The sequence below is a fragment of the Chiloscyllium plagiosum genome, chromosome 25 (assembly GCF_004010195.1).
Source record: "Chiloscyllium plagiosum isolate BGI_BamShark_2017 chromosome 25, ASM401019v2, whole genome shotgun sequence".
Classification (NCBI taxonomy): domain Eukaryota; kingdom Metazoa; phylum Chordata; class Chondrichthyes; order Orectolobiformes; family Hemiscylliidae; genus Chiloscyllium; species Chiloscyllium plagiosum.
Genome location: NC_057734.1, coordinates 12,319,609 through 12,336,467, shown reverse-complemented (window position 1 = coordinate 12,336,467; position 16,859 = coordinate 12,319,609). Strand labels below are relative to the sequence as shown.

General features: G+C 40.5%; 1 protein-coding gene across 3 annotated transcripts in view; it reads right to left on the bottom strand.

The window, feature by feature from the left end:
* LOC122562566 (trichoplein, keratin filament binding) overlaps positions 1-2,206 on the bottom strand; it is a 32,819-nt gene extending 30,613 nt beyond the window's left edge. For 2 of the 3 annotated variants that reach the window (XM_043715501.1, XM_043715499.1), the window contains exon 1: positions 2,097-2,206. The gene's annotated coding sequence lies outside the window, so the exon portion shown is untranslated. The other variant, XM_043715500.1, reaches the window with a different exon arrangement.
* Between the last annotated feature and the right edge of the window lie 14,653 nt (positions 2,207-16,859).

Here is a 16,859-nt window from a genome sequence, read left to right as displayed (position 1 = left end):
GCCTTTTTGGTAAAGAATTCCACAGACAGACCATACTCGAAGGAAAAAAATAATTCCTCATCTCTACACTGACTAGGCAGCGCCTAAGTCTGAGGTTATGTCCTCCAGTTCTAGACTCTCCTACAAGGAGAAACAACTGCTCCAATGTACCCTGTCAAGCCCTCAAATAATCTATGTTTCAATAAGATTTTCTCTCATTTTCCCAAACTCCAACGAGTACAAATTACTCAATCTCTCCTAAGGAAATCCATCCATATAGAACTAACCCACTGAGCCTTCTCTGGGCTGCCCTCAAATGCCAATATATTTTTCCTTAGATAAGGGGCCCAAAACTGTTCACAATATTCCAAGCACAGTGTGGCATATTTTGTGTCCTGCATATTTTTAGAAAGATTGCTTTGTTTTTCTGCTCCATTACTTTTCAAGTAAAAACAACTGTTATTTGCTTTCCCTATTACCTGGTGACTTGCTTTTTCATGATTTACGCAACAAGGATCCCCATAGCTCTAGGGAAACCATATTGACTAAAACTGAGTTACTGTAACTGGATAAAGAATCAGTGGGGCTCAATTTGAGTTTGAATGTATATTACTTTAAACTTATGTTGGTGTAGTACAGCCCTGTAAGAAACAGGCCATGGTCAGACTATTGGAGTCCAAAATAATATGACTGGCACAAACATGAGTTATTGTGCAGTAGTTAGGGATGTTGTGAAACTTGAAAAGGTTCAGAAAAGATTTACAAGCATGTTGCCAGGGATTGAGCTACAGAGAAATATTAAATAGGCTGGGGTTATTTTCCCTGGAGCATCAGAGGCTAAGGGGGTTATACAATCATGAAGGGCATGGATAGGGTAAATAGACAAGATCTTTTCCCTGGGGTTGGGGAGTTCAGAACTAGAGGGCATAGGTTTAAGGTGAGAAAGAAAAGATTTAAAAGGGACCTAAGGGGCACCCTTTTCAAACAGAGGGTGGTATGTGTATGGAAATGAACTGCCAGAGGAGGCTCATACCATTACAACATTTTTAGATTAGATTACAGTGTGGAAACAGGCCCTTCGGCCCAACAAGTCCACACCAACCCGCCGTAGCGAAACCCACCCATCCCCTACATTTACCCCTTACCTAACACTACGGGCAATTTAGCATGGCCAATTCACCTGACCCTGCACATCTTTGGACTGTGGGAGGAAACCGGAGCACCCGGAGGAAACCCACGCAGACACGGGGAGAACGTGCAAACTCCACACAGTCAGTCGCCTGAGGCGGGAATTGAACCCGGGTCTCTGGCGCTGTGAGGCAGCAGTGCTAACCACTGTGCCACCATGCCGCCCACCGTGCTGCCCACATTTAAAAGGCATCTGGATGGGTTTATAAACAGAAAGGGTTTAGAGGATTATGGGCCAAGTGCTGGCAAATGAGACTAGATTAATTTGGGATATCTGGTCAGCTATGGACGAGTTGGACCAAAGAGCCTGTTTCCATGCTGTACATCTCTATGACTCTAACAGCATTCCTCTGAGCCAGGAGACCTGGGTTCAAGTCCCACCTGTTGCAGAGGTGTATCATAACATTGCTGAACAGGTTGATGAGAATTTTAAAATGATTTCACACACAAAGTGATTATTGACGCATGTAATGTTGATTTAGATTAATTTGCACCATCCAGCCACTATTTCTCCTGCTTTTTGAGACATAGAATAGTACAGTACAGGAACAAGACCTTGGGTCTGTGCAGGCCAGGATTCCTTTCTAAACTAATGCCCTACAACACAGTCCAAATCCCTCTAATCCCCACCTGCTCATGTGTCTGTCTTAATGACTCTTAAACCTTGCTTTCAATCTCTGAAACACCGAAATGTTTCGTGAAATCAGGTTGTCTAGGACTGAGGTTTATACAAACGCCATCTCAGTATTTTCATTCAGAGCAGGGCCCTGACGGGGGGGAGGGGGAGGAAGGAATATTATCCTGGTTTTAATCCCAGGCCTCACCAGGCCGCCACTCTCGAGTTGTGATAGCAGCGAGGGGAGGGAAAGCGAGTGTCCCCGGGTTCCTGGGCACAGCGGGAGGGCCGCTCGAAGACAGCAGACACCCACCAGCCGTTCGGCCGCCTTTCAACCCGAGCTCCCGGTTAAATCCGACCGTTTGGCTCCGATGTCCCCGTCGCTCATGGTAACCAGAACCGCTTCCGCCAAGACTACGGGCTCAAACATGTGTCTAAATGGTAATACGCCCCACCAATAGAGAAACGCGTTTTCAAAATATGGGGTCAGCGCCTCTCCTCCTCACAGGAGTTACTGTTCCATTCACTAATCTATCTCGGCCTTGCTTTTTTTTCTGAACGGACCTGTTGGAGGAATGCACTATTATTCTAAACATCTCTATATAGTTTAAATTGAATAAAACCAGTGCAGGTGCTGGAGATCTGAAACCCACAGTGACAGAAATTGCTGCAGAAACTCAGCAGGTCTGGCAGCAGTAGAAAGCACTTGTGGGTCAATCTAAACCAAGATGTTATAGTTTCAAGATAAGGGATAGCAAATTTAAAAGCCACATTATAGGAAGGATGTGGAAGCTTTGGAAAGGGTCCAAAGGAGATTTACTAGGATGTTGCCTGGTATGGAGGGAAGGTTTTATGAGGAAAGGCTGAGGGACTTGAGGCTGTTTTTGTTAGAGAGAAGAAGGTTGAGAGGTGACCTAATAGAGACATTACAAGATGATCAGAGGATTAGTGAGGATGGACAATGAGACCCTTTTTCCTCGGATGGTGATGGCTAATACGAGGGGATATAGCTTTAAATTGTGGGTGATAGATATAGGAGGAGAAAGTGAGGACTGCAGATGCTGGAGATCAGAGCTGAAAATGTGTTGCTGGAAAAGCGCAGCAGGTCAGGCAGCATCCAGGGAACAGGAGAATCGACGTTTCCTGAAGAAGGGCTTATGCCCGAAACGTTGATTCTCCTGTTCCCTGCCGGTGATAGATATAGGGCAGATGTCAGAGATAGGTTCTTTACTCAGAGAGTAGTAAGGATGTGGAACGCTGTGCCTGCAACGGTAGTAGACTTGCCAATTTTAAGGGCATTTAAATGGTCATTGGATAAACATATGGATGAAAAATGGAATAGTGTGGGTTAGATGGGCTTCAGATTGGTGTCATGGGTTGGTGTGACTTCGAGGGATGAAGGGCCTGTACTGCACTGTTATGTTCTATATTCTACTTCTCTGAAAGTGTCCATTGAATTCATGGAATTCACTATTCTAGAGTTCAGTGGATGCTGGGACATTGAATAAATTTAAGGAGGAGATAGACAGATCTTGAATGAGTAAAGGGTTAAAGGGTTGTGGAGAGCGGGTGGGAAAGTGTAATTGAGGCCAATATTAAATCAGCCATGATTGTATTAAATGCTGGAACAGGCTCAAAAGGAATGAATTGCTTGCTCCTGCTTCAGGTTCTTAGTGGTGAAACAAAACAGAGTTAATGTTTGGTATCCAGAAATCCTTCTTCAGATTTAGTTGTTTTATTCAGTCTTGGGATGTAGGTACCAATGGTATAGGCTAGCATTTATTGCTTCTGTTAATTGCCCTGGGGAAGATGGGTGGTGATCTGCTTTCTTGAACCTCTGCAATCCTTTTGGTGTTGGTAGAGCCACAATGCCATTAGAGAAGGAATTTTGGGGTTTTGACACATAAACATATGTTTATGAAATCAGACATTTTGAAAATAAAGAAATAATGTTTGGCAAATGCATTAACTACGTTTCATTTTCACTGCTCCTTTCTGATCTAAGATCACACACCTGGAATGTTAACTCTGTTTCTCTCCCCCCACTTTTCATAACTTATGACATTTAATTTCACATAGTAAGGACAAGTTGGCTAAAAGTCTGTGGAAATAACTTGCTTTGATTTTGGTTAAATGATAAATGATTTTGGTTACTATCACTTATGTACAAATGAAGATGCCTACAGTGTGGTTTGTGGGAATCTTAAAGGTACTTAGAGTCATAGAGATGTACAGCACAGAAACAGACCCTTTTGTCCAACTCATCCATGCCAACCTAACCTAATCTAGTCCCATTTGCCGGCACATGACCATCCCTCTAAACCCTTCCTATTCATATACCCATCCAGATGCCTTCCTATTCATATACCCATACCAGCCTCCATCACTTCCTCTGGCAGCTCATTCCATACACACACCACCCTCTGCGTGAAACATTTGCCCTTGGGTCACTTTTATATCTTTCCTCTCTCACCCTAAACCTATGCCCTCTAGTTCTATAGCACCTCCCATACCACCCACCCCCCACACCAGGGAAAAGACCGTGTCTATTTACCTTAAACATGCCCCTCATGATTTTATAAACCTCTATAAGGTCATCTCTCAGCTCCAGGGAAAACAACCCCAACTTATTCAGCCTCTCTCTACAGCTCAGATCCTCCAACCCTGGCAACATCCTTGTACTATAAATCTTTTCTGAACCCTTTCAAGTTTCACGACATCCTTCTGAAAGGAGGGAGATGACAATATTCCAAAAGTGGCCTAACCAATGTCCTGTACAGCTACAAATGACCTGCAAACTCCTACAGTCAATGCTCTGATTAGTAAAGGAAAGCATACCAAATGCCTTCTTCACTATCCTGTCCACCTGCGACTCCACGTTCAAGTAACTATGAACCTGCACTCCAAGGTCTCTTTGTTCAGCAACACTCCCAGGACCTTGCCCTTAAGTGTGCTCTGATTTTACCTTTCCAAAATGCAGCACCACATTTTTATCTAAATTAAACTCCATCTGCCAGTCCTTGGCCTGTTGGCCTATCTGAACAAGATACCATTGTACTCTGAGGTAACGTTCTTTGCTGTCCACTACATCTCCAATTTTCGTGTCATGTGCAAACTTACTAACTATACTTCCTATGTTCACATCCAAATCTTTTATATAAATGACAAAAAGCAATGGATCCAGCACCAATCCTTGTGGCACACTTCTAATATTAGTGATTCAATTAAGACACTGAGTTAAACTGCTTTGGAGATGTTCCTGCTGCTGCTCTTTTTTTTGTTCTTTCATGTTTTACACTTTCTTAAGCATTTTTGATGTTCTATTCATCTTTATTTGTGACATCTCATTTTTTGTCCAATTCATTTACCAAGTGATCAGTCGTGAAACTGAATGTGGTCTTGCACAATGTTTGTCAGAGCTTTTGTAAATTTTAGGAGATTTTTTATAGAATCCTTAAACCCACACACAAAATGCATTTTTCAGTTCATATTCATTGTCAGTGTTTGCCCTATTTAAATTATTCAAACTACATAAATATTTAATCAGAGTAAATAATATGTGCTAATTATGGCATGCAGTATGTAAAGAAGACCTTTGATAAGCTATACTTATATTCATTCCCCTGAGCAAATGGAGGTCTCTCTGGATAAGTAAACATAATTGCTTGTCCTGATTTCAATTATATTGTATTTGTGTCATTTAATATTTAATTATTGTGTTAAACTTGGGTTATGTAGCACTGCTAAGTTGTCATGTATACCAGCCAAGGTTATGCGACCTGTCCTTGTAAGTTAATAGTAAAATCCTGGCGCCATTCTGTGAACCTGTGCCTTAGTTCCAACGCAGACAAATATCTTTCCTGAGGTTCCAATTGTGATCATAAATTTGCAGGGCAGTCTCCCCTTTGCTCACTGTGCCACGCTTTTGAGGCTTATTGGGCATTTAATTAGATGGAATGCTAGTAGGCCTGAACCCTTCAGCTTCTGCCTTTACCAGGGTTAAGTTCTAGGTGGATAGGTAAATGATCAGACCTCCCACCCTAACGCCAATTGAGTCCCTTAAATGGGCAAATTAGTGACCACTTCAGGACTTCGTTCTGAGGTATTAACCCGGCAGTGGGCAGGTTTGTATGCATGGTAACTAAAATTGTGCAGCCACCTTCTCACCTCAGGAGGTTGGGCAGTGGTCCCTTGATCAAAGCATTCAGAGCTCCTGGCTGCCATTCATTCAACACACTTGTGCTCTGAAATTAAAGCATCTGCTTCCTACTTCTTTGTCAGTGTAGTTAATATTTAGTGAAAGGCAAAAATCCCAGTACAGATCCATGAGAAATACCACTTATAATACCAGCCCTCAGAGAAAAAATAGTTATCTCTCATGTCTTCCACATCAAAATAAGTACCAACTAAATTATCATCAATTTCATGTCCTCTAATTTTTTTCTACTAGTCTCTTATGTGCAACTTGTGGAAATCCATACAGACAACAGGGTTTGCACATTCTCCCCGTGTCTGCATGGGTTTCTTCCGGGTGCTCCGTTTTCCTCCCACAGTCCAAAGATATGCAGGTTAGGTGAATAGGCCATGCTAAATTGCCCGTAGTGTTAGGTGCATTAATTGAGGTAAATGTAGGGAAATGAATCTGGGTGGGTACTCTTCGGAGGGTCAGTGTGGACTTGTTGGGCTGAAGGGCCTGTTTCCACTCTGTAGGGAATCTAATCTAATCAAAACTTACATGGCATCTTTAACTTCGTTAAACATTGCAAGGTAGAAAGAAGCAGTATCAAACAATATGTGGCACCAAGCCAAGTAAGGAGGTATTAGACCACAGGGTCAGAATTCAAACACAGACGTGGATTTTAAGGAGGAAAGAAAGGTAAGAGGTCGGAAACATTTGGGAGTGAATTCTAGAATGTAGAACCTTGCCAGCTAAAAGGGCAGGGATGTCAGAGGCAGAGGCTGGAGGGATGGAGGTGGGGGCTTAAAATCAAAGACAAGCAAAAGCTGAAAAATTCACTGTCATGCATAAGTCATTAAAGGTGACATTACATAAAGTATACAACGTCCCAGGCTTAGATTAAGGTTACAAGAGTATTTCCAGAAATGAAAATTTTCAATTATAAGGAAAGATTGAAGAAATTAGGAATGGAAACAGAAATTGCTGTAAAATCTCAACTGATCTGGCAGCATCTGTGGAGAGAAATCAAAGTTAGCATTTCAGGTCCAGTGACCCTTCTTCAGTTTTTTGAAGGAATTAGGATTGTTTTGCTTGATGAGGAGAAAGCCAAGAGGTGATTTTATAAACATTTTCAAAATCATAAGTATTCTGGATAGAGTAGATTGAGAGAAACTGTTCTCGCTCCTAAAAGGACTGAGAATAGAAAGCCACTGTTTTAAAGTAATTCCCAAAATATGCAAATACAATGTGAAGCAAAACAAAACATTTCACACAATAAGTTATGATGGTCTGGAATGAATTGTTTGAAAGTATGGTGGAGGCAGGGTCAAGCAAGTCTTTCAAAATGGCCTACATATTGTTTCAATTTAAATGATTATTTAAATTGAAACAATATGTAGGCTTATGGGGATAGGTAAGGAGAACGGCATAACGCTGTAATGTTCTTTTGGCATTCAGTGAGCCAGTGCAGATATGATGGACTGAATGGCTTGCAATCTCTTAAAAAAATTTCTCTTCTAAATCAGAAATTTATGAATTGAATCCCCACACCAAAGGTGTGAACACATAATCTGGGCCTTAGTACTACACATTATAGAAGATTCTAAACCAAAAACATTCTGTTTGAATGGATATAAATAAAAGTTCATTGGACCATTCAAAGAAAACCGAGGGATTCTCCAGTGTCCTTGGCCAATATTGAAACACTATTCATCAAATCATACAACCATTTCAGCACAGAAGGAGGCTATTCAGCCCATTTGATCTGTGGTAGTCTTTTCTTCAGTTTGCAACTACTGATACTCACTGATGGAATCAGTATTCAGTCTTCTAATCAAATTTGTATCTACAAACCCATCACCTTTTTATTTCTATTAAGGCCTTCAGTCTTGCTAATGCCTGTTTTGTGGCACTTTATTAGTTGTGTTCTGAAAATAAATATACACAATATCAATAGTGCTATTTTCAGCATTGCTTGTTTGTTGTTTGAGGCAATGATAATCATGATCATCATCTGTGGTGCTTCGTAGTGATATAGGTGAGTGATAAGGTCAAGTTGTGCCTGTCGGCTTCTATTGTAAATATGTTGGGATACTGCCACTTTGGATGACCTGTTTCCTTTGCTTAGGTTTCTTCCTGTGTCTGGTTTATGCTTGCTGCAAAGGAAACTGCATAGCGTTGCTGGGGAGCTTCACTCTGGACGTAGAGTCAATATCAAAAAACCTAACTGAAGACTTCAGGATGATCTTCTAGCACTCCTTTTGACCATCATGAAAATGCATCAAAGACTCAAGTTCTCAATGGAAGAGTGTGATAATTTGGGTAAAAACCAAATGGGACAGGACTATTTAACTGGAGAAGCATATCACAAATACAGTCCATAGAATAGAATAATAAGAGAAAATAATTAAATTAAGGCCTTTTTTTGTGAATGTGTGACACATTCATAATAAGGTTGATCAAGCGGTATAAATAGAGATAAATGATTAGATCTAATTACAGAGACATAGTTACAAGTTAAGTAAGGTTGAGTAATTTATTATTTCAGGGTACACACCATTTTGAAAAGGCTAACAGAAAGGAAAGGGGGAAAGAATTATCCTGATAGTAAAGGATGACATACAACAATAGTGGGAAAGGATCTTGGCTGAGATGATAAGGAAATAGAGTCAATACAAGCTGAGATTAGGAATGATATTGGTCAGAAAATGCTGGTGAGAATAGTTTGTAGGGTCCCTAACGTCAGTTATACAGTTTCAAGAAAAATTAGAGCTTTTAATAGTAGCAGGCTTAAATCTTCATATACACTGGAAAGAACCCAATTGTCAATGATGGTCTAAACGTTGAGTTTGTAAAATGCTTTTAGAACAATGGGTTAAATGCTAGCAAATGGGACTAGGTCAGATTGGGATGTCTAGTCAGTGAGGACAAGTTAGACTGAAGCATCTGTTTCCGTGCTGTATGACTCTATGACTCTATAACAGTCTGCTCCCACAATATGGTGTGGATAAAACTTGATAGAGCTATTTCGAATCTAGTGTTGAGTATTGTGGCAAGGTTAATTAGTAAGATATTCTCTGAGGAAAAGATGTAATTATAATACAATCCTTATCCATGTTAAATTTGAAAGTGACATACTCCAATCCCAAAACAAAAATCTTAAACAATTACAATATGTTGGTAAAAGAAAAGGGCAGGCTAAAGTTGATTTGATAAAGAGATCAAAAGGTATAGCAGTAAAGAAGCAGGAAAGATTAAAAGAAGCAATTCAAAATGTTCATTTCACGAAAACAAAATGAAAAAGATCTATTCATGTCTTGTTAGGGAGCTTGAGGATATTGTTATGTTAAAAGAAGAGACATTTTTTTTATTTTGAAAGCTATAAGACCAAAAATTGGGAGTGTTTTAGAAATCAACAAAGGGTAACCAAAGTGTTTACAAATGTAAAGTAGCTAAAGTAAACATAGGTCCCTTAATGCAGACAGGAGAATGAAAAAATGGCAGAGATGTTGAATTCATGCTTTGTGTCTATCCTTGCGGTATGAGACAAAAATTACATATTAAAAATGGAGAATTAACAAAAGTCAAATAACAATGAGGAATGTAAGTTAATTAATAACAGCAGAGAAAGAAAGAACTACTTAAACCTAAGGGACTAAATTCTGACAAATCCACAATGCTCTAAAGGAATTAGCTCCAGGGATAATGGATGCACTGGTTATGATTATACGAAATCCCCTAGATTCTAGAATGTTCCCAGTGGATCAAACGTTCACAAATGTCACAAAATTATTCAAGAAAGGAGGAAAAACAAAGAACTATAGATCAATTAGCCTGACATCAGTCACCACAGAAAAATAGAATCTATTATCAGGAAAATTTGAACAAGGCACTTATATGATCTGACAAATTCAGCATGGTTTTATGAAAACAAAATCACATTCAACAAATGTATTAAGTTTTTTTGAGAATGTAACTAGTAAGATAAAAGGGAAATCTCAGCTATAGTACACTTTATTTCCAATTTGTCTTGATAAGGTGTAACATAAAAGGTTAATAGACAAGATAAGCGGTCTTGGAATTGAGGGCAATATATTCTGGAGGGAGGAGTTAAGACAGGAAGCAGAGTGTAAAGAGGATATTTTCAAATTGATGGTCTATGCCTAGTGGAGTGTCAGAAGGATCAGTGCTGGTCTTCAATTATTTACTATCTATATTAATAGCTATATTATGACAAAATACTCCTTACTGAAGGAGGAAGCACTACAAATATCTCCATTGTCAATGAGGAAGTAGGCCAGCACATCAGTGCAAAAGATAAGGCTGATGCATTCGCAACAATCTTCAGTCAGAAATGCAGAATGGATGATATGTCTCGGGCTCCTCCAGCGGTCCCCAGCATTACAGATACCATTCTCCAGCCAATTCAATTCACTCCACATGATATCAAGAAACAGCTGGAAGCACTGGATACTGCAAAAGAAATGGGTCCTGGTAACATTCCAGCAATAGTACTGAAGATGTGTGCTCCGGAACTTGCCGCTCCCCTAGCTAAGATCTTCCAGTATGGTTACAACACTGGCATCTCCACGACAATGTGGAAAATTGCCCAGGTATGTCCTGTACACAAATCCAACCCAGCCAATTGCCGCCCAAGCAGTCTACTCTCCATCATCAGTAAAGTGATGGAAGGGATCATCAACAATGCTATCAAGCAGCGCCTGCTCACAACAATCTGCTCAGTGACACCCAGTTTGGGTTTTGCCAGGCTCACTCAGCTCTTGATCTCATTACAGCCTTGGTTCAAACATGGACAAAAGAGTTGAATTCCAGAAGTGAGGTGACAGTGACAGCCCTTGACATCAAGGCTGCATTTGACTGAGTATGGCATCAAGGAGCTCTGGCAAAACTGGAATCAATGTGAATTGGGGCAAACACTCCGCTGGTTAGAGTCATAACTGGCACAAAAGATTTTGGTTGTGATTGTGGAGGATCAGTCATCTCAGCTCCAGGACATGTCTGTAAGAGTCCCTCAGGGTAGTGTCCCAGGCCCAACAATCTTCAGGTGCTTCATCACCTCTTGACATCCCAGAGTCTATCCACCATCTTCAAGGCACAAGTCAGGAGTGTGATGGAATGCTCCCCACTTGCCTGGATGGGTGCAGTTCCAACAACACTCAAGAAGCTTGACACAGTCCAGGACAAAGCAACCCATTTGGTTGGCACCACATACACAAACATCCACTCTCTCCACCACAGGCGCTCAGTAGCAGCAGTGTGAACGAGCTACAAGATGCACTGCAAAAATTCACCAAAGATCCTTAGACAGCACCTTTCAAACCCATCTAGAAGGACAATGGCAGCAGGTACTTGGGAACACCACAACTTGCAAGTTCCCCTCCAAGCCACTCACCAACTCCATTCTTTCACAGTCACTGGGTCAAAATCCTGGAATTCCCTGCCTACCTTCATTGTGGCTCAACCCACAGCAAGTGGACTACAGCGATTCAAGAAGGTAGCTCACTACGACCTTCTCAAGGGAAAATAGGGATGGGTTATCAATGCTGGCCAGCCAGCGATGCCCAAGTCCCACAAATGAATTTTGAAAAATTGTTGTGTCAAAGCTTTTCTACAACCTCTACCATTGGGGAGAAGGTACTGAAGCCTGAACACCCGCACCAGCCATTTTTCAAACAGTTTCTACCCTACTGTTGTTAGAATACTGAATGGACTCACAAACTGTTAGCATTTGCCTGTACCTGTGTTTTGGTTTTTGCTGCTGTTTACCTATTATTTACTTATCTATGCTATTTAACTCTGTGATCTGCCTGTATGCTCGCAAGACAAAGCTTTTCACTGTGTCTCGGTACACGTGACAATAAATTCAATTCAATTCAGTTCAATTCAATACCAGCTTTTGGGGAAGTTAATCCTCGAAGAGAACACAAAGAGGCTGCATAGAAGAGTAGATAGTTTATTTGACTGAGCAACAAATAGGGTATAAGGTAGGTAAGAGAAAGACCTAAGTTTTTAAAAAATGTGAACTTTTAAAATATTAATATTCAGAATGACTTGGGTATACTTGTACAAGGAATACAGAAAATTACATAAGTTATTGCAAGTAATTCAAAAGGCAAAGAGCATGTCGGTCTTTATTGCAAGGGGTTAGAGAACAAGAATAAGATAGTGTTACCATAATTATATAATATTGTGTGAGACCATGTATGTAGTTGGTCTCCATATCTAAAGAAGGATATATATCCAACACGAAAGATCTTTTGTTAGATATGGAGACAGTACAAATAAAGATTCTGCAATGGAATGCTTGTCCTGTGATAGGAAGCTGAAGAAATTGCATCTATACTGGACATTAGAGAAATGAGAGGTGATTTCATTAAGATCAACAAGATTCTGAAGGGGTCTGAGACGGTTGATACTTAGAGATTATTTCTCCTGGCTTAGGGATCTGGAACGAGGGTACAGACTCAGGGTAGCGGATTGTTAATGAGGAGCACATTGTGAATCTTTGGAATTGTCTGCCCAGGAGGTTGTGCATTTCCTGTTATTGGGTACATTTCAGACTGTGATCAATATTTTATCTCTCAGGGAATTAAAGAATAAGGGTGGGAAGGTAGAGTTGAAAGAGAAGATTAGTCTTTGAATGGCAGAGCAGATTCTAAGACTGAATATTTTAGATTAGATTCCCTACAGTGTGGAAACAGGCCCTTCGGCCCAACAAGTCCACACCGACCCTCCGAAGATAATCCACCCAGTCCCATTTCCCTCTGACTAATGCACCTCACACTACAGGCAATTTACCATGGCCAATTCACCTGGCAAAAACACAGGAAGAATGTGCAAACTTCACACAGACAGTCATCCAAGGCTGGAATCGAACCTGAGACCCTGGTGCTGTGAGGCAGCAGTGCTAACCACATGAGTCACCGTGCCACCCTTTTTACTTCTACTTCTATATCTTATGTTATTTCTCCTTCATGGGAATGTGCTAGTCTGTATCTAAAGTATCTCTTCTTCAAAGGTCTCTTTTTGCACATTTACTGCTTTATACAATAATCTTTATTTCCATCCCACTTGAGCCAAATATTATTTTTAACTTGCTGAAATTCTCCCTTTTCCAATTGAGGATCCTGTATATATTCCATAGATGCACTAAACCCAATGAACTTTAATCACAGTTTTCGAAATGGTCCTAAAACAAAACACGTTCCACTTGCCCCACTTCACATTCTCCATTGGATCTAGCATTGCTTCCTTCCTTGTTTGTTTGTCTAAGGGGACTTATTTCAAAAATTCCTCCCTTTCTTACCCATTACAATGTTCTTTCATTACCTCCTTTGGTCTTTCATTCTTGCAATCTTCAGACCTTGAAACCAAAGATAGTCTTTGCTGAATCTTTGTTTCCTAATACAATTAATCTTTTTTAATCTTGGTGCTGCTTCGTATTATGAGTTTCATTTAGATTTATTGAAAATAAACTCAATATACATTAACAAAGTAATGTATAATGTATGGAAACTAAAGCAAGAAAGATGTTCATTTATATAGCATTTACCATTGCCTTGCAAAAAGATTTCCAACTAAATAAGTTTAGAACTGTAGCCTGGACTCTGTCCCTCTCATTTGCAACAGCCTGAAATTGAACCAGTCAGTTTGCAACCCTGGTGGCACATTTGATCCTGAGATAAGCTTGCAATCTCAAACCTGTGCCATCACGAAGGCCACCTATTTCCACCTCCTTCCTCTGACTTTGTCTCTATCTGTATTCATTTGTTGCTGAAACCGTCATTCATGCCTTTGCTTTCTTTTGACTTGACAATGGCAGCATAATCTCACAGTCTAAAGATATTCAGGTTAGGTGGATTGGCAATTCCAAAATGCCTATAATGTGCAGGGATGCGCTGGGTAGGTGGGTTAGCCAAACTAAATGCGGGGGGTGGGGGGGGAGGTCAGTGTTTGGATGGGATGCTGTTTGAAGGGTTGGTGCAGAGTTAATGGGCTGAATGGCCTCTTTCTGCACTACAGAGATTCCATGAATCTAATTCCAATTAACTGCAGGCTGGTCTCTCACATTTCATACTCTCTAAACTGGAGGTCATTCAAAATATGGCTGCCCATGCCAACTTGCACAAGTCCTGTTTCCCTATATCTCCTGTGTTCACTGACTTATATTGACTTCAGGGACAAAACAGAAACTGCAGATGCTGGAATCCAAGGTAGACAAGCAGGAGGCTGGAAAAACACACCAAACTAGGCAGCATTAGGAGGTGGAGAAGTCAATGTTTTGGGTGTAACTTCACCCCCTGATGCTGCCTGGCTTGCTGTGTTCTTCCAGCCTTCTGCTTACATTGACTTCAGGGCAAGCACATCTTGATGAAAAAGTTCTTATCTCTTCAAAATACTTCCATGGCCTTGCCTGTCTCTATCTCTGTCAAGTCCTTCAAACCTACTACACTCCAAGATATTGGTGTTCCTCTAATTTTGGTCTCATGTACCTTCTAAATTACAATTGCTCCACCATTTGTGGCTCAATGTTCAGTTGTCTAAGCCTGAAGCTCTGAAATGTCCTCCCTAATCTCTAAATCTCTCTACATTTCCTTTTACAACTTACTCCATAAAAAACGTATTTGTTTGACCAAGCGTTTAGTGATCTGCTGTAATATCTTAATTTAAAAATTTGTTTAACAATAGCCCTGAATTGAACCTTGCAAGCACCTTGCATCACATTAAAGACACTACATACATATACATTGTTGTTGTCATTGTCGTAATGCAAGAAATGCAGCAGCTAAATTTCAGACAGCAAGCTCCCACAAATATCAATCAGAAAATAATCAGACCTTGAGGAAAGGGACTGACCTTATCCCTCCACAAATGTTGCTAAATGTGCTGAACATTTCCAACATTTTTTGTTTTTATTGTAGGTTGACATCATCTGCATTTACTTGCTTTTATAATTACCAGAAAACCTGTTTGTAATGAATTTCTTCAGGGATAATGTCCAGGACACTGGGGAGAATGCCCCCAAAGTCTTGAACGGGTGTCATGGGATCTCTTGCACTCGCTTGACAGGGCAGAGAAGACCTGTTAGTGTAAACACTGCAATTAGCATACCAAGTTAAGAAGAGATTTGGTAGAGCTATTCAAAATGAAGAGGAGAATGGACAGAGTAGATATTAACAAAAAACTTGCCATTGATAGAAGGGTTGACAACAAGAGGGCACAGATTTACAGTAATTGGCAACAGAAGTATTGATAATGAGAGGAAAATTGTTTTCGTGTAGCGATTCACCTCTATCGGCTGTCCCTCAATTTGAGGATGATGAAGTCATGGGTTTCTCCTGCGCTTCTTCGTGTGACTAAACAGACCAAATTTTGACCCATTTTGAACAACTGGGAGAAAGTTCCTCTCAGTCATTACTGTCTATCTTGCCACACTTAGAGTCATAGAGTCATAGAGATGTACAGTGAATGCCCAGGGTCTGGAAAGCACTAGTGCCTGGCAATGCATTGGAGGCAGGGATCAAGTTATTCAAATGGGAGTTGGATCATTATCTGAAAAGAGAGATGCAAAATGATTCTTAATGTAAGTACTTTGTGTTACGTTAAAGACACTACATAAATATAAGTTGTTGTTGCTGTCATAATGTAAAACACACAGCAAGCTTCCAAAATTAGCAGTTCGGAGGAGGGGGTCACTCAATCTGAAGCATTAATTCTGATTTCTCCCACAGATACTGCCAAACCTGCTGAACTTTTCCTGCAATTTCTATTTTGTCCCAAAATTAGCAATCAGATCATAAACAGACCCTGAAGAAACAGCACAGATCTAATCCATCCAGAGATGCTGCAGAATATTTACTGTTTTTATTTCAGATGGCTATCATATTCACTAACCTGCTTTTATAATAACTAGATAAGCTATTTTGGTGATGTCTCATCACGGTTAATGTCCAGGATGTTGGGGAGAACTCCTCTGCACTTCTTGATAGGATAAAAACTTGAAGGCTAGGAGAGAGGTTGAGGATTTTTTTTTCACTTTGAGTGTGGTGAAGGTCAGGAACTCAATGCCTGAATGTGTGGGATAGTCAGAAAATCTTGGAAGATTTAAGTAGTATTTAGCTATTCACTTGCATTTCCAAAGCTTCTTTTTTAAACTCATTCATAGGATGAGGGCATCGCTGGCCAGGCCAGCATTCATTACCCATTTTTAACTGCCCAAAGAGCAGCTAAGAGCTATCCACATTACTGTGGGCCTGGAGCCACATGTAGGCCAGGTAAGGATAGCTGTTTCCTTTGCTAAAGAACTAGATGGATTTTCCTGACAATGATCTTGTGATCATTATTAGAAGCCCAATTCTACCAGCTGCCATGGGGAGATTCAAACTAAAGACCCCAAAACAATAACTGGATGTCAGGATTAACAGTCCAGCAATAAAGCCACTAGCCCATTGCCTCCCCATTTGTCAGTAGATTAGAAGCTGGAAAATGGGATAAACTTAGTCAGACAGTTATTGACTGTTTGGTAAAAACAATGACTACAGATGCTAGAAACCAGATTCTGGATTTGTGGTGCTGGAAAAGCACAGCAGTTCAGGCAGCATCCGAGGAGCAGTAAAATCGACGTTTCGGGCAAAAGCCCTTCATCAGGAATTCCTGAATGTATTCCTGATGAAGGGCTTTTGCCTGAAACGTCGATTTTACTGCTCCTCGGATGCTGCCTTAATTGCTGTGCTTTTCCAGTACCACTAATCCAGTTATTGACTGTTGCAGATACAGTTGGTCAAATAGCATTGATCCGTGCTGAAAATGCTTATGAGTCTATAGGTTTCAGAAGGTGAGGGATTGGTAGTAGGTGAATTATTGCTTTGTGAGGCCAAC